The sequence below is a fragment of the Rhinopithecus roxellana genome, chromosome 2, assembly GCF_007565055.1.
Source record: "Rhinopithecus roxellana isolate Shanxi Qingling chromosome 2, ASM756505v1, whole genome shotgun sequence".
Classification (NCBI taxonomy): Eukaryota; Metazoa; Chordata; class Mammalia; order Primates; family Cercopithecidae; genus Rhinopithecus; species Rhinopithecus roxellana.
In genome coordinates, this window is record NC_044550.1 from 95,901,362 (window position 1) to 95,919,933 (window position 18,572).

Below are 18,572 nucleotides of genomic sequence, written 5' to 3' on the forward strand. Positions count from 1 at the left end.
ATTTTATTTTATATGATTTATAAAATCAGGCTTCTAGGACAAAAACTGTTGTTAATGAGGCAGAAGACTCTGAAGGAAATGTTTTAAAAAGCCATCCAGCTGAATACCTCCTCATCCCTAGAGGACTCACTTCCTGGTTCCGGATTCTGATATTTCTTCTCACCTAAAAAAATAAAATACAACGTACAGTAACCTTTTAATCAAAATACGGCATTGTAGGTGGAGACTGGAAGCCTGCCCTTGTTTGTTTTTGCATCACATATTTTATTATTCTTATTGATTAATAGCCGATAGGCATTCTGGTGATAATACTGTGCTGTTTAGTTAACCTGAGCACATTATTTTTTTTCTGAATTAATAGTATGTCAATTTTTTTTTACCGTTAAGTGCTTATGTGTGAATATGCACAAAAAATGCTTTTTTTACATACATAAAAAAACATACATATAAATAGCATATAAAAATTCAGATTCAGGAATGATGATGATGCCAAGCAACCACAGATTGTCCACATGGGTGGCTGAGATAGAGACATTTTTACTTTCTGATAGTTTGATGTACACAAACTATGTTTCATGCATAAAATTATTTTAAAGTATTGTATAAAATTATTTTCAGGCTATATGTATAAGATATGTGTGAAACAAATGAATTTGGTGTTTAGAATTGGGCCCCTTCCGCAAGATTTCACATTATCTATATGTAAATATTTCAAAATCTGAACACATTTCAAAATCTGAAACACTTCTGATCCTAAGCATTTCGGATAAGGAATACTCACCCTGTATAGAAAATAAGAAATTGTATACTTTATTTGGCTTTTTCTCTTTTTATCTATTTATTTTATCCCTGACTCTTCTTCTTGTATATATAAATGTAATTTAATATTCTGCAGCTGTTCTTTTATGACTTCATTTTAGCAAAAAGCTTTGATAATCACATTTATTAACAATGATATTTTCCTCTTGATGTCTGTTTTCTCATCTCTGCAAAGGCTCGATATCAATTCAACGATCATTATACATCTTTTCAATAGTACTATCTTCATGTTTTTTTTTTCCTTAAATTCAATTGTTAATTCTCTTGAGTTCATATTCAAAATTTTTGTACAAGTTACTTGTTTAATACATTTTTCAAAGCTTTGGTGAAACCTAAGAATGTCTTTCTGCTGTGCAACCAGATGAATAATAAACTTGTTCATATTCAGTCAATATGAATAATATATTATTCACAGACATTTCTAGGAACAATGTAGTCAAATCTATTACAATAATGCCTAAAATATGAGTTCTGAGAAGAACTTGAAGGCCTGCTCTAAAAAGGGTGTATGTCACTTTTAGCAAATTGATATTGTGATACTTGGTGCTTTTGTTCAGGGAAATTTTTGGTTATTATCTATTGTTTGTTACGTCTTAGGTGATTGAGATATCCAGATAAATGTAGTTTTACTGTAATATTTTCCAAATGTATCCTCTTAGGCCTATACATGACTACTTTGTTGATTTCACTGCATAAAAAGAGGCATAGAAACTGAACCTTCTTTCTCACCTCTCTAAAGTTGAAGGGATAATGAATATAGCATTTAATGCTAATTCATTCTGACAGTCTTGGTGAAATCTTGAAGATGAATGCTTCTCAGGGAGCAAGGGTTCTGAGCCCCATGAAACATGCTGGGGCTTCTAGAAGTTCAAATGATATCTCAACATGGCTCAACTAACTGTTCACAAAAAATACTGTTCATCTTCTGGATAAAATCATGAGTCCCACATTTAAAGTGGAAGAAATTTTATGTAAGGCTCAAAAAAATAAATAAATAAAAACAGAGTAACTATCGTGAGACAGTTTTACATGGAAAAAGAAAATAGTGAAACTCAAGGTCACTTAGAAAAGATTCTAGTGCCAAGGCAAAGAACGTCACAGACGGTTTCTCCTAAGGGAGTGCCTTCCTGTGGAGGCACTTTATTTTCCTGGGCGATGTTTAGCATATAAAAAAGTTCTAGTTGAATACAAAGCTGCAGCTGTTCCAGTAACTACTAATTAATGAGGTCATTAAGGATCAGTGATGTGGTTTGTCTAAGACAAAAAGAAATGAAAAATATTAGTGAATAAGGAAAAATAGAGAATAGTTGCATATCGTATAACTTATCAGTTTAACTGATTTTACTTACTGTCATTAATATAAAAAATCTGAAGGCACAAAAGGCAGATAAAGGAAAAAAGGGTAACAAGATCTTGAGCCAGCTCAAGAGTTTGGGATGGTGGGAAACATGAATAAAGCTGAGAGCATAGCCTCCCAGGGCTTGTCAAGGAACCCATGTATAGAAATCAAGGAAGATGAAAACATTTTAACGGTATGTATCAATGTATCACTAACCACTCATTTAGCATGATATTTTAACGGGTATTGGAGTCAGACAAAGCAATATTTGAATCACAGCTCTACAACTTACAATTTTGTATGCTAGGGACATTGGGAAGATTAAAATGGAGTCTTTTTCTGTATCAGTCAAGTTTTTTAAATGAATATATTATGAAAATTCAGCCATGAGTGCCTGAAACATCAAGGAAACTCTTACATAACAAGAATATTGGACATAGGGTCATTCCAGAGTTGATTAATTCAGCGACTTCACTGTGCCATCAAATCCTCTGCTTCTTTCCATCTTTCTCCTCTGGCATTCTCATTGTTTGGCTTTTTTTTTTTTCTTCAAAAACTGACTGTCACCAAGAGGTTCCTGCAGATCTGAGATGCATACGAAGGTGAAAAATGTGCTGAAAAGGAAATGTTTCTTACTAAGCTCATAATATCAGTGAGGAAAACCTTCCCCAGAATCCCCACAACAGATGTCCCCACTGGTCTCAATGTCCAGGACTGTGTCAAATGCCAATCCCTGGCAAGGGGAATGAGATTATCTCAATGAGCTGGAACTAGTCATGATACTGTCCCCATAGCTGGAGCAGAGTCCAGCACCAGAAGGTACATGGCGGGCCAATACTCAAACACATTCTGTTTCTATGGAAGAAGATGGCTTCTCAGACAGGCAACAAAGGGTTTCTATTGGTATGTGATACTCTAGTCAAGTGCTTGACATAATCAGCACAAGATAATTACTAGATATCATTACAACTTTAGAAAACATATGTTTAATGAATGTTTGGTGTATTATCTAAAAAATTCAAATTTGCTATAAATAATAAGATAAATAGATAAGTACAATTTATTGATATGATCTGAATATTTTCATCCCCACCCCCAAATTCATGTGTTGAAATCCTAACCATAAGGTGATGCTATTAGAAGGTCAGGTCTTTGGAGGTGATTAGGTCATGGATGGTTAGGACAGAGCTCTCATGAATGGGAACAGGGACCTTATAAAGGAGACATGTGGGAGTTCAATCACCCCGTGTGCCATGTGAGGCTATAGTGAGGACATGGCCTTCCATGGACTAGGAAGAGGTCCCTCACTAGAGGCCAAATCTGCTGGTGACTTGATCTTAGACTTCCCATCGTACAGAACTGTGGGAAATAAATTTCTGTTTTTCATAGACCACCTAATCTATGGCATTCTGTTATAGCAGCTCAAATGGACTAAAATACTCAGTGTTGATTGTAAGTAAAAATAGTCTCTGAAGCATGCTAGACATAGATTAAATGAAGTAGGTACTCTCTAATGTTCCTTTAGTAAACATCACAGGAATTAATAAAGAGAGCATATGTGTTGAAGATAGGTACAAAGAGGGGAAGAACCAAAGAAAGTCATTGAATATTTATGATTTTCAGGTTATATCACTTTGTGCATCTGTTGGTGGCATCCATTCGGACCCTATATATACTTTCCCAAAACAAACGGATCAAAGTTATGGCTGCTCAGCTAGTTATTGGTGAGTTTGAGCTATGGCAAGTATACTTGCTCTTGTGTCTTCTGAATAGAAAAAGAGCGTTTACTCCCAGCACCTCGTTATCTGCTAAGCCAACTTGTTCAATCTCAATTATGGCCTTTATAATCACACTGGTTGCTGTGCTGAGGTTGCAGGGAGGCAAGAGGCCGGGAAGCGAGAGAGAAAAAGAGAGAAGACAGGATACATAAACATTGGCCTGACAAAGGACTCATGTAGTGTGGCCATTCTACTCCACTTGCATGATGTCCTAAGTGATTTAAGTTGATTCAATAAGCTGTGTGATTTGAGTGTCTTAATTTGTTCAGTGAATCTTTCTCGAATAGTTTGTCTAATAGTAATAAACTAAGAGGCTATAATATCATGTCAATTTTCTATTGAGACAATAAGTTTACATAGAGAATAAAAGAGAGATGGAAGGAACATTAGAGAGTACCTACTTCAATTCTAGCATTTTATACCATAGAAATATATAACCATGGAGGGATTTAAAAGTTTGTGGCTAATCATGTCTGAAGCATATGTAATATAACAGTAATTCTAACACTTTATTTTAAAACTGATATTAGTTCATTATGAGTACAGAATAAAAGGAGACAAGTTGGAGTTTTAAAAACATTTTAGTTACAATTCATATGATAATTCTGTTCCTTCTATAATACAGGGTATTACTTTCTGATGAGGGTATGCTGTCTGATGATTTATCATTTTTTCTGACATCCTTATATAATGCTTTTACTCCATAAAATCAGAACTGTTTGGTCTGTCTTATATTCAAATTGTGGAAACTTCAGGGAAAGAAATCTGATTTGTAGTTAGAGATGTATTTTGGTCCAGACAGCTCAGTAATTTCATGCATTGCTCTAAACACATAGCAATGATAGATAAATTAAAAAAAAGTTAACTCAAAACTGAACAGATAAATCTTATTATTGACCAATGACAGGAGGGCTGACCTATTGGGCTTTGGATACACAAACCTGTAGGAGTAGTTTTGAACCCACAGGGTAAAGTGAACAGGTATGAGGGCTTTATATGCTATTTGAATTCTGCAAATAGGAGGACTCTAAGTGCATGAAAGAAGCCTTTGAAAACAATCATGGTTTCTGATAGCTTCTATGGCTACAGATTTTAGTAAGCCATAGACTTAGAGGACCCACAGAGACCCTGTGATCATGAATAAACCAAGATGCCCACATGCTCTGTGTCCAGATCTCACAAACGGCTGTAGGATAGATGACCCAAAATGCCACTACAAGACCTGCTACTGGAGAGACAGCCCTTGGGTTGGGTGGAAGAAGCATAGACAAAACACGTATAAGATCAAAGTTATAGAAATTCTCTGATCCAAGCTAAGCCCATAAACAGAATTCTAAAATTCATGAAGAAACTTAATAAGCAAGATAGTAAACAAAATATGTAGTAAGCACATAAACTCATTGTAGATAAAATTAATTTTAAGAAACAAGTTAATAATATGTATATTTAGATGTTCTCTGCAATAGGCCAACCGGTCCGAAACTAGCCACTCAGCTTAAATGACTACAAAATAGGACAAAATATACAAAATTACTGCTTTCAGCCTTGTGATTAAAGGTGTAAGACAGTGATTCCCAGTGGTGGGCAGTATATGATGCAAGCTGTGTGGTGTCCCTGACTTTCTGTTTGGAGGTACTTTCTAATCTACTGTGCAAGCATGTGGAGCTCAAATAAAGCACAGAGCGTTTGCTGAGTTGAAGTACAGAGATCAAAGTTTGGGCTAGTGAAACAGCTGGGATGTATGAAGAAAGTTATCAGAAAGGATAACACAGCAAAAAGAAGGAATTTGTGAAATCTAACTTACACATTCTCAGGGCAAGACTCCACAGGAATAGGCTATATATATATATATATATATATATATAGAGAGAGAGAGAGAGAGAGAGAGAGAGAGAGAGAGAGAGAGAACCTACCAGAGAGCTAAGAACACAGCAACTTCAATAGCTTGCAAAGGGCTGGAAGCTATTGCAAGCTTTAATTTCAACTAACTGGATGGAGGAATATCAGGAGACACTTGGGATTTCAGTAGAAGTTTCAGGCAGGCCATCACTTAGGAATAGGGCTAACATATCCCTAGAGTAAAGGCAGCTCTAGACCATGCCAGCAGTGTTTGAAAACAAGCCTTGAAAGGATTGAGCAGAGCTACATATGAATGAACTGCCTACCAGAACAAAACAAAAGTTAAGGAAGACAACAAAATTCAGACATGCAACAAGGCAGTACTCATAATGTCCAGCATACAATAGAAATTACTAGATATGTGAAGAAGAAGAGGAGGAAGAAAAAGAAAAAAACAGTGGTCCATAGCCAGGAGAAAAAATAGTAAAAAAACCCAGAGATTTAGCATTATGGAAATGATGAAGTTAGCACACAAGGACTAGAGAATAGCTATGCAAAATGAATATAATAAGGAACCAAAAAGGTAATCTCAGCAGAGAAAACAAAACCATGTAAAAGAACCAAATGGAAATCCTTGAACTGAAAAGTACAAAATACAAAATGAAAAATACCATTACTTCTACAGCTGTAAACCTCGGTGTCTCTTTGGTTATAAATAAACAATTACATAATCCCTTCTAAGTGAGCATAGAAATGAAAAGTAAATATGAAAATTTACGGGTTATTCATAACACGAAGTCCTTGGAATCAAGAACAAGAAAACAGACAGAAGTTAAGCTAACTATTCTCTCAGCCCCTCTAACTCTGACCACAGGGCTTTGTGTCTCTGTTTTCATCTACATATGTGCTTCAAACTCTCTCTCTCTGTAGCATGATTTTCTCTGCAAACATGGTTGTCCCATGTCATCCAAGTTTAAAGATTCAGTTGCAATATAAGCTAAGGAAATTATTTTCTCTCAATTTCAATTCCAAATTCCTATGGAAAAGAATCTAAGTGATCAAACCGAGATCAGGTATTTATACCTGTCTTAATTTTCTACAGCTCTGGGGACCAGTTAGTGCTATCTGAACAAACATGACCACCAATGCCACTTTCAAAGATTTTTTTCTGAAAGAAAAAATACTCATTGAGTGAGTCTACCCTACAAGTCAGCATTACATGGACGTCAATATACTTTGGTAGTTAGTTCTAAAAAGCAAAATATGCATTTCATGCCTTTTTAACAATTAGATACAGTAAATACCATATTATCTGTATTGGCAAGCTTTAAACCTTTTATAAAGTACGGGAAATTGCCATGTTCTTATAAAAGTTAAAAAAATAAGTTATACGATAAAATGGATAATCAATCTTTGTGTTTTTTTTTTTATTAAGAAGATAAAGATAATGCTTCCTTTCCTTAGGCATAATAACTATATAAACCACTTACTACATCTTCATGTCAAATGACCCTGCCTTCTAGGGTCTGATTGTCAAATGTAGATAAAAGGAACAGAAAACTAAGGGTCATAAATTCTAGTCACACAAGGCTGGAGCTATGGACTTTTCTCAAGCTGGTACATTTGTCTACACTTTGTCTGCAGGGCAGACTGCAATCCCTTGCTGTATGGCTTTTGAACCTAATAAGAGGCTAGTAAATACCCTGGGTTACCAAAGAAAGCGTTATTCTAAAGCATGGGGGAATAAAGGAGACATACTGCTGACTTCCCGATTCTCCTCTTTGTTCTTGTTTCATTGATCTGAAAAAAAAAAATAGAGGATGTCAGAAAAAGTTGAAACCTATTCATGGTTGTGAAACTCTCTAAGAGCAACCTTCAAAAAAGAAATAATAGGAATTAGGGTTTAGAGATAATATGTAGACATTTAAGTAAACTAATAAGAAGGGTGGAGGATGGGTATGATGAATAGTGCATAGCAACAGGATTAATTTAAGTAAAGCCCTAGTAGTTTAGATGAGAAAAGAACATATTCTTAAGATCTTTGCTGGTTGGAAAGATGGACTGTGCAGAGTAAGAAGAGAATTGACATAATTCAATTGTTTTTATGGGTTCAGATGCCCAGAGGAGTGGAGACTTGGGGCTACAATTTTAAAGGACAGATGAGATTCAATCATTTTGGCCTCACTATTTTGCCATGCTTACCATCTGAGATCACTTCCCCTTTAAACATTTTTTTGTTTTGTTTAGCTTTGCTTCGTTTGCATGTTCAGCAATGCTGGGCATTATGGCTTCATTTGGCACTAACAGTGACCCTCAACTGTAAACGGAATGTAACACTGCCCTTTTGTGAATCACTTTGGGCTCCCCTTATTTTGCAAATGGAGAGTCTTGACTTCTAATAAAACTTAGGAAATCCTTAGCAAGGGCTTTATTGTCTTATTAAAACTCCAGTAATTAGGGAAATCGGTCAGCCATCATCTCACTTTTGTGTGTGTGCTCTCCCACTATGCCAATTTGTCCATTCACCCATGGATTTGACATGTTCACAGGAATTTCTGCCTAGAGCAGTGAGAAAGTTGAAGCATGGATTCTTATTAGACTGATAAAATTAGACAGGACAAACCACTTAGAAAAATTCATTAGGAAATAACACTGAGTAAGAAAAGAAGTGAGTAATTATTCTATAATCGTTCTGTTATTCTATAGCAGACTTTTAAGAAAACAACTGACTTGTTAAGTGTCAAAGCATTTATTTTTGAATAAATTATTTTTTCCACTCAGTGAAACTTACTCATATGTCAATGTAAAATACGGCCATCTTTATAGAACAAAGGATGATATCCAAGTTGCATTATAATCTGCCTGTTACTGTTACAGTGGTTATCATGATAATTTCTATTTCTGTACTTGTACCTAATATATGATTTTCAAAGCATTATCAAATAACACAAATAGCTAACAACAAAGGAAAAGTTTTAAAATTATGATGCATGAAGTTAAATATTTTCAAAGAATGTTAATTGATCAAAAAATGCTTTATATAAAATTATGATCAAAAATAAGTACACAACCCTAAATACAGCATGATGCTAATTATATATGTGTATATATATATATATTACTTTCTTGTTTTAGTTTTTATATATATCTATTTCTCCACCTATAAATACATCTATATAGTCTAGAAAGTTATACAGCTGACCCTTGTGTAACACAGGGATCAGGAGCACTGACCTCAGTGCAGTAAAAAAAATCCACATATAACTTTTGACTTCCCAGAAACTTAACTACTAATAGCCTCCTGTTGGCCAGAAACCTTACCAATGACTTAAACAGTCAATTAACATATATTCTGTATGTCATATATACGGAGTACTGTGTTCTTTCCATAACATAAGCTTCAGAAAAGCTTAAGAAGATTATAAGGAAAAGAAAATATATTTACTATTCATTAAGTGGAAGTGGATCATCATAAAGGTCTTCATCCTTGTGGTCTTGAAGTTGAGTAGACTAAGATGAGGAAGAAGAGGTGCTGCTCTTGCTGTCTCAGGTGTGGCGGAGGAGGAAGAGGCGGAGGAGGTGGAAGGGGAGGCAGGAGAGGCAGGCACACTCAGTGTAACCTTTATTTAAACAACTCCATGTATAAGTGGACCCAAGCAGTTTTAACCTGTGTTGTTCAAGGTTCAACTGTATACCCAATGTCAAAGGTAAACAGTAGAATTTTTATTTTTTTATACTCTTTCTAAATTTTTTATTATCTATTAATATAACCAATGAACATTTATTTTGTTAAAAAATTGTTATTTATAACTTAACTATAACTTCTGTACATTTGCTAATACGATGGTTGAAAAGAATGAATCTTAAGAAAGTTGAGTTGAATCCCAATGGCAATCTATTGCTGTGTGAGGATAGCTCAGAACTCTGCCTCCAATGTTTGTTTGGCAAAAATAGTCTCCCCTGACTTTTTACAATGACTTGCTCTCAGATTTAAACCAATACAGTATTATCAACTTTGGATTTGACAAATGTAGAGCTCATTTTCCTGATGATTGATAACATGACGGCTGCTGGTTTTGAGTCTTAGGAAATAGAAATTTGAAAGTGGCCACTCAGGTTCCAATCAAATTCAGACTTATTACAAAATTCTTATTACCCTGGAAAAATTATGTATAATAACTTTGAGTAAGAAGACCTGAAAGTATAATAAAAATAAAAAAATAAAAAAGAAAAAAAGAAAAAGAAAGAAAAAAAAAAGTACCCTAGAACTTAAAGTATAATAAAAATAAAAAACAAAAGAAAAAAAAAAAAAGAAAAAGAAAAAGAAAAAAAAAAAAAAAAAAAAAAAAAAAGACCTGGGCTGGAGTGCTGGCTCACGCCTGTAATCCCAGCACTTTGGGAGGTTGAGGGTGTGGATCAGTTGAGATCAGGAGTTCAAGACCAGCCTGGCCAACATGGTGAAACCCCGTCTCTACTAAAAATACAAAAAAATTAGCCAAGCGTGGTAGTACACGCCTGAAATCCCAGCTACTCAGGAGGCTGAGACAGGATAATCACTTGAACCTGGGAGGTGGAGTTTGCAGTGAGCCAAAATTGCACCACTGCCCTCCAGCCTGGGTGACAGAGCCAGACTTTGTCTCAACAACAACAACAACAACAAAAAAAGACCTGCATTGAACCTTAAAGCTGACTGTTCTATGTCCCGGTAGCATAAATTGGGACTATGTGATCAAGGGGACCCAGATTCCAGCTACAGAAAAGCCCGTTGGGTCCGCAATAAGTCTTAAGAGTGCGAAGGGATCCAGAGACTAAAACATGGGAATTGCTGCTCCAGATAAACACGTTTATAATAAGCTCACTGCAGCCAGTAGCAAGCTGTGTATCTGACCCTTACTAATTTTTTTTTTTTTTTTGAGACAGAGTCTCGGTCTGTCGCCCACCTGGAGTAGTGTTGTGCGATCTCGGCTCACTGCAACCTCTGCCTCCTGGGTTCAAGTGATAATTCTGTCTCAGCCTCCTGAGTAGCTGGGACTACAGGCGCCCACCACCCACGCCCAGCTAATTTTTGTATTTTTAGTAGAGATAGGGTTTCACCATGTTGGCCAGGCTGGTCTCCATCTCTTGACCTCGTGACACACCTGCCTCGGCCTCCCAAAGTGCTGGGATTACAGGCATAAGCCACCGCGCTCGGTCTTTTTTTTTTTTTTGAGTCTCACTCTTTTGCCCAGGCTGGAGTGCAGTGGCACGACCTCGGCTCACTGCATCCTCGCCTCCCGGGTTCAAGCGATTCTTCCGCCTCACTCTCCTGAGCAGCTGGGACTACAGGCATGTACCACCACGCCCAGGTAATTTATGTATTTTTAATAGAGACCAGGTTTCACCATATTGGCCAGATTGGTCTCGAACTCCTGACCTTGTGATCCACCCGCCTCAGCCTCCCAAAGTGCTGGGATTACAGGCGTGAGCCACTGTTCCCGGATACTTTTTTCTGATATACCAAAAAGTTGCTTCTGTCAACCTATGATTTGGCATTGTAATCCTTATGTAAGATGATAGTAAGATTCATGACAATAAACAGCCCTGTGTAATTCATCATGTTATGGGTCTAAAGAAATAGTTTGGCTGGGCGTGGTGGCTCACACCTGTAATCCCAGCACTTTGGGAGGCTGAGGCGGGCGGATCACAAGGTCAGGAGATCGAGACCACGGTGAAACCCCGTCTCTACTAAAAATACAAAAAATTAGCCTGGCGCGGTGCCGGGCGTCTGTAGTCCGAGCTACTCAGGAGGCTGAGGCAGGAGAATGGCATGATCCCGGGAGATGGAGCTTGCAGTGAGCCGAGATCGCGCCACTGCACTCCAGCCAGGGGGACAGAGCGAGACTCTGTCTCAAAAAAAAAAAAAAAAAAGAAAAAAGAAATAGTTGGAAGGACATTGTAATTTTTATTTATAGAGAGTACACTTTTTTGAACTTCCATTAGATAAATTTCTCTGAAATTTCGGAATCAGAAAATATTGGGTCTCCCCTTAGTAAGTGATTTGTTTTTATAGATACCACGAATCCTACAATTTTTCCTGTTTCTGTCTCGCTTTGGTTTCTTGGAATCTTACCATCTTATTGTTTGCCCCTTCTAGTCATTGTTTTGCATAGATTTTGGCATAAATTTCCACATACTGACCTTCTGACTTTTTCTGACTTGACACTGTCACATTGTCACAAGTTCTAGATTTATTTTCCACACACACATATACACACAAATGTTTTGGAGGCAAGGTATACACGCATATGCAGATAAGTATGCCTGAGGCTGTCATTGGATTTCCACAGTTGTTCCTGCTTTGCTGATGAAGACTCTGAGACTGATTCATTTAGCCAAGGTCACCTGGCTTGTAAAAATAGCTAGGGTTAGAACAGATTCTAGCTTTTCTCAAAGCAATCACACTACCCCTTTCTGTAGCTACTTTCAAAGGCAGCATCAAAAGAAACCCCTTAACTCCTTAATATGAGTAAGGAGTCTTCTCCATCATGAAATGCACACTAGTGGCTCAACAGACTTAAAGTTTTCTAAGTTACCAAAACTTGAAGAACGGGAAATGCCAACATTTTGTGGGTTTTACTATGATTGCATCTAGTCAGCACTAGAAAAATCCTAAATTTCATATGTATTTTATAATTATGAAAATAATGACACAATAATTCTTTTAAAAGTCCCTTGACAATTTTAATTATCCAGAAACATAGTGGTTAAAAGTAAGTTCCTTTCATGATATCAGTCCTGTTCTGTATCAGCTTACAACTTGCTCTCTGGCAGATTGAAATATAGGGTCTAAGACAGGCTTTAGCAGCAAAAAATGTAAAGGAGGCAATGCATAGCTTTCTTTTATTTAGAATGAGTATTTGCTTAAGGTAGATAACTTTTCTTTTCCCATTACATTTTTCCTTAACATGTACTAGCATACTTACTGAAAAGATATGTTTCCTATACTATAAACTGCTAAGCATATAAATAATTTATTGTCAACAATATTAAAACTCTTCTCTGCTGGTAGCAACACATGGGAAGAAGAGAAGGGTGAAGCACTCTAAAATCAAATTAGCAAAGAGAAGGAAAGTGAACTCACTGCAGAAGACCATGTGGTAGCCTTTCTACTACTGCAGTGGTAGATGGTCTCGTATCTTTCCTACAATGGCAATACTGATGGTTTTTCCTGGAGCTCTTAGGCAACATCCATTGAACAGATAGTTTACTTTTCAAAAAATAAAGACTTATTTTTTGATGGAGTTTGGGCCATTTCAAACCTTCGCAAGGAATTCGTAATTCTTTTTTCTTGTCTTTTCTTTTTTCTTTTTTCGAGACGGAGTCTCATTCTGTTGTGCCCAGACTGGAGTGCATTGGCACGATCTTAGCTCACTGCAGCCCCACCTCCCAGGTTCATGTGATTCTCGTGCCTTAGCCTCCCGAGTAGTTAGGATTACAGGCGCATGCCACCACACTCAGCTAATTTTTGTATTTTTAGTAGACACGGGGTTTCATCGTGTTGGCCAGGCTGGTCTTGAACTCCCGACATCAGGTGATCCACCCACCTCGGCCTCCCAAAGTGCTGGGATTATAGGCATGAGCCACCGCGCCCGACCAGGAATTCATAATTCTTATCACAGAATCCAAACGACTCAGTTTGAATTCTGAATATCGTACGGTAGTGAGAATGGTTTACAAACCAGAGGCCATATATTGAGTTTAGATACCCACTGATAAATTTTTGTTTGAGGAGTCAGCAAAATATATCAAACTCTGACACTGTTGGGTTACTCTGTAGAAACGTTTCCACGAAGTTTAAAGACCAGTTTCTAGAAGGTCAGTTAGGGTTGTCCAGCACATAACATTTTCCGTATTTGCATTACTTTGGCTTTGTCACTTGAATATTCGCATGGGAGCCTGTGCTTTGTGGTTTAAGAGTTTTTTAGTTGCTTATTTCTCAACTTAAGCAATAATCCTCTTTTGCTGACAGCTCTTTAGTTACTGTAGAAATGATTGTGTTGTCATAAACACAGCTTTAGGACTTCAGGTGGGAGGGGGAGAATCAGAGGGTGTTCAACAAAAAGCTCATGTTTCCACCCAAACACACCCACCTAAGTACTTGCAGAAGGCTCAGGGAAAACAGAAGCAGAATTCTTTTCCCTGCTCCACTTTTCAAAGTTCCTTATGTGGAATCAGATGCTTTTAATACATTTCAAAAGAGTCTTCCATTTAACCTCCAAAAATAAACAAACCACAATTCTGCTCCCCATTTCTCCCTCAATTTAATCATTTGTTCCAATTTTCCTACCTTTGAAATCAGATGATTCAGCTCCTCTTTCTGCCTTAATAGTTTGGAATAATTCAAATTTCAGAAGCTCATGCTTGATTCTTCTACTTTCCTTATTTTTATATTGTAATAGTCTTCATCTGTTTTCTATCACTTAATTTCTTTTCTGATTTGGATCTCTTTCCTTTAATTTTCCTTGAGGGTTATTCTCTCTTTTGTCTGTTTTCTCTTTTGTATAATTCTCACTCTCCATTCATGCTCTAAGCAAATGGACCTTTTCTGCCGTGATTTCACACTCCTTTTGAAACTTTCCTCACCCATATTCCACTTTCTGCTTTTAAGTCAGTAATAAGATATTATTTGAAGCATGGCTCAGATCTCATATTTTAAAAGAATTTCTCTACCTACACTGGCTTCTAGCAGACTCTACGTCAGCTATGTCCCTAACTGCTTCTCTGACAGAACTTCGCATGGCTTCCTTCCTCTTCTGTCTGTTTTTTTATGGGTTCCCAATGCAGTATCGACAAAAGAGAAAGGGCTTTGGGTCTACACCTGAATGGGTTCGAGTCTCAACTCTGCCACAGCTGCATGATCATGAGTAGATTACTTAGCATCTGGATTTCCTTACGTGTAAAATGGCAGTAATTTTACACGAGGTTTTAGAAATGATTAAAAGAGAGCATTAGAGTATAGACTGTGAGTCATACTGAATGTTCAGTGTTATACATTTTTTTTTTAGTCTTCAGATAATTTTGGCGTTGTTTTGCTGCTAAAGAGATTGCCAGAAGATCAGAGTGGTATGTAGCACATGAACAGTTTCCAAGAGAAAAGACTTACATTGCATGGTCTCTTCTTCGTCTTTTTTTCACCTATCAGGCGCACATCTATTTGGTTTTTTTTTTTTTTTGGTATTAAAATTATGAAATATTCAAACATAAAGTATAACAATTAAAATAATATATGTCTATGATCATCCACACATAGTTTGAACAAATCTTAGCATTCTGTCATAATCATATCAGATGTTCACGTTAAAGAAATAAACTATTTTAGATTTGGTTAAAACCTTCTGTGTCTCTTCCCTAATGTCATTTATCTCTCTCCCTTTCCAGAGATGTAACCATCCTGAATTTGCTCTTGATCATTCTTATTTATATATTTTTACTTTTACTATACATATGTATATCTATATAAAACATAAGACTCTATTCTGCGTATTTTAAACTACATATGTGTAATATACTGTATATATTTTACAACTTGCCATTTTGTTTAACATTTTTTGTTGGATTTATCACATGTGCCATATCATGTTGTTCTGTTTTGTGCATTTCTATTGCAGCACAGTATGCCATTGTATGAATGTGTTGCAGTCATAGTGCAATTGGAAGACTAAGTGGAACGGATGATTCTAATGTAACCCAAGGACAAAATCTGTTTCAACTCCAGTAACGAACTCAGCACAGCGGCTTGCTTCAGTGATACCTTGGGATACCAGGAACAGCTCCACCTGGTCTGTGAAGATGAAGGGCAGCTCACCTGCTGGCATGGTGAGCGGGCACCATAGCACAAAGGGCACACCACAGCTCTTGTTGAAGACGTATGACGGGGCTACAAGGAAAAGCTCCAGAAAGTTGTGACAAAATTGAGGCAACTAGAAGAGGAGTGTGCAGAGCAGAAGGTATTCACAGCAATGCACATAACTAAATGGAAAATAAGTACAGAGTTTATTTGGGCCAAGTTTGAGGACTGTAACTCAAAAGCATAGATTTAAGTTGTCCAAATTATACACTCTCACTGCATGAATTTAGACAGCAATAATGGAAACTGCAATTTTATATCTCCTCATGAGAAGACACAAATGCAGAGATAAAAATATTGAGTTTGACTTTGAGAATCTCCAGAGTTTCCTACATGAGGAGGAGAAGTCTTATCTCTGGAGACAGGAGAAGGAAGACCAATAGACTCTGAGTAGACTGAGGGACCATGGGACCAGTCTGGGCTGAATTCAACAGCCACATGCTGGAACTGGAGGAAAGATGTCAGAACTCAGTCCAAAAATTGCTGCAGAATGTGAATGACACTGTGAGCAGGAGTTGGGTTGTGAAGCTGGAAACATCAGAGGTCTTCTCCTTGGAGCTTCATACTATGTGCAACATTTTTGAGCTTTATTTCCTGTAATGTGAAGAAAATGTTAAGGAGCCATCAAGAGATGGGGTTTTGCCATGTTGCCCAGGCTGGTTTTGAACTCTTGCACTCAAGTGATCCACTTGCCTTAGCCTCCTACAGTACTGGGATTACAGTCAATGTAACTCTGGATCCAGATACAGCTCATGGTGAACTAATTCTGCCTGAGGATCGGAGACAAGTGACTTGTGGATATCCCCAGGACCATCACAGCACTGCTTCCAGGAGATTCAGTGCCTTCCCCTGTGTCCTGGGTTGTGAGGGCTTCACCTCTCAGGAAGATGTTCCTTCTAAATGGATGTTGGAGAAGGAACCGGGTGGGATTTAGGAGTTTGTATGGAAATGTGCAGAGAGGCACTGGCATGAAGCAAGAACCTCAGTCTGGATTGTGGACCCTCAGACTATGCAGAAAGAAATGCTATGTAGCCCTTACATCTCCCTTAACTTCCCTTCATCTGTGTGAACAGCCCTTGGTTGTGGGAATGTTTCTGGACTCTGAGGCTGGAGTTGTATCCTTTTACAACATGAGTGCTGGCTACCACAGCTTCACCTTCCCAAAGGCTTCCTTCTCTGACACTCACCGGCCCCGTTTCCAGATTTGTCAATATTCTCCTTTGTTCCTGCCTCCCTCAGCTGGTTAAGGAAAAGAGCAAAGTGTCATTGGTTTAACCAGCACAGAGAATATAATGTAAATCCCATAATGACCGATATATATATATATATATATATATATATATATATATATATATATATATATATAGCGTGCAAAATGGCTCTTGTGAGTTTTTCATTAAAGAATTTGAAGATGAATCTACCAAAGTTCACTAAAGGAAATGTATAAATGTGATTCTCTACATCAACTTTTTGTTTTTTCTCTTGATTTGCAATAGATTAAGAGTAAATCATGTTATCATTTTATGTTGTTTCATAGGTTCAGCAACCTTTCATATATCTTTATTGGGCCAGTAGTAAGTTGAAAGTAAATGGTTGTTAAAATTAAATTTGACTCATACAATAACTCTAGGAGGTAAGAGATATTATCTCTGCTTTTTATGGTATTATATTCAAAGTAGGCAAAGTTAGTTATCAATGCACAAAAGCTTCGGTTTCGTCTTTTAGTTAGATTCTAAGAATGTAGATACAGCAGTTGAACAACTGGAAAAATGCTGAAAAATTTTCACCATTTTCTTCAGTAGAAGAGTCTGTCCCATTTAGACATTAGAATTGGATTTAGAGAGACCCTGGGATATGATTGATTGTCATTATATTGAAAGGAATACTTAGCTTTTGAGTTTTTTTTTTTTTTTTTTTTTTTTTTTTTTTTTTTTTTTCCCTGTAAGATTTGGACCAAACATAAGTTACTTTCTTAGGGAATTCATGGGGAATGCTTTGAAGATTTTCATCTCTTTAGTGTAAAACATTATTTAACAAGAATTTGGCTTTGATCAATACTCTTTGAATAAGGATAGGGTATTACCCCAGTTCATTTTTTTCTTTTATAAGTCCTGGTATTAAATTAGAAATTACACTGGAAATCTCATTTTCTTGGGGAGGGGATTCCTTGGAAAATGCCAAAGTGAGGTTTAACTGTGTATTGTTTAGTTATTCATTTTAAGAGTGGTTTATAAAAGATTTGTTAAAGTTTTTTCATTTTTTCTATTATAAGTGGTAATAAGAGAAAACCTTGGTAGTCACGATTATGGCAACAATTATAGTGACACAATTAGACTGGCTGACATTTACTGGCTAATTTAATTCAATTATTATCTTTTTAAATGTATGTGTGATAGCTGCTAAGTATGGCTATGGAAAGGCTACAGTTTTTGCTTGGGGTGATAAACAATTTAAATCGCAACAAAAAAATTATAATTTTAGAAATCTTACTGATCCTTGGACCAGGGAAAGGAATTGTATTTTACGTGAGCGCTACCCAAATTATCTTGTCACATAGCATTGTGCTTTATATGTAAAATGTCCTTGTTAGTTATTTGTTGAAAGAAAGAGAAGGGAGGAAGGAAAGGAGGGAGGAAGGGCAGGAGGAAGGAAGGAAGGAAGGGAGGAAGAAAGGACGAAAGGAAGGAAGGAGGGAAAATATTATCCTCTCAAGTTTCAAATAGGGTAATAATAATACTCTAATATAATGATTGAAAATACACGCTGGCCGGGTGTGGTGGCTCATGTCTATAATCCCAGCACTTTGGGAGGCCTAGGCAGGTGGACCACTTGAGGTCAGAGGAGTGCATGACCAGCCTCGCCAACACGGTGAAACCCTGTCTCTATTAAACAACACAAGAATTAGCCGGGC

At 37.0% G+C, this 18,572-nt stretch overlaps 1 pseudogene; it reads left to right on the forward strand.

The window, feature by feature from the left end:
• Positions 1 to 2,267: 2,267 nt before the first annotated feature.
• On the forward strand, positions 2,268 to 16,908 carry LOC104663435 (annotated as a pseudogene).
• Positions 16,909 to 18,572: the final 1,664 nt, after the last annotated feature.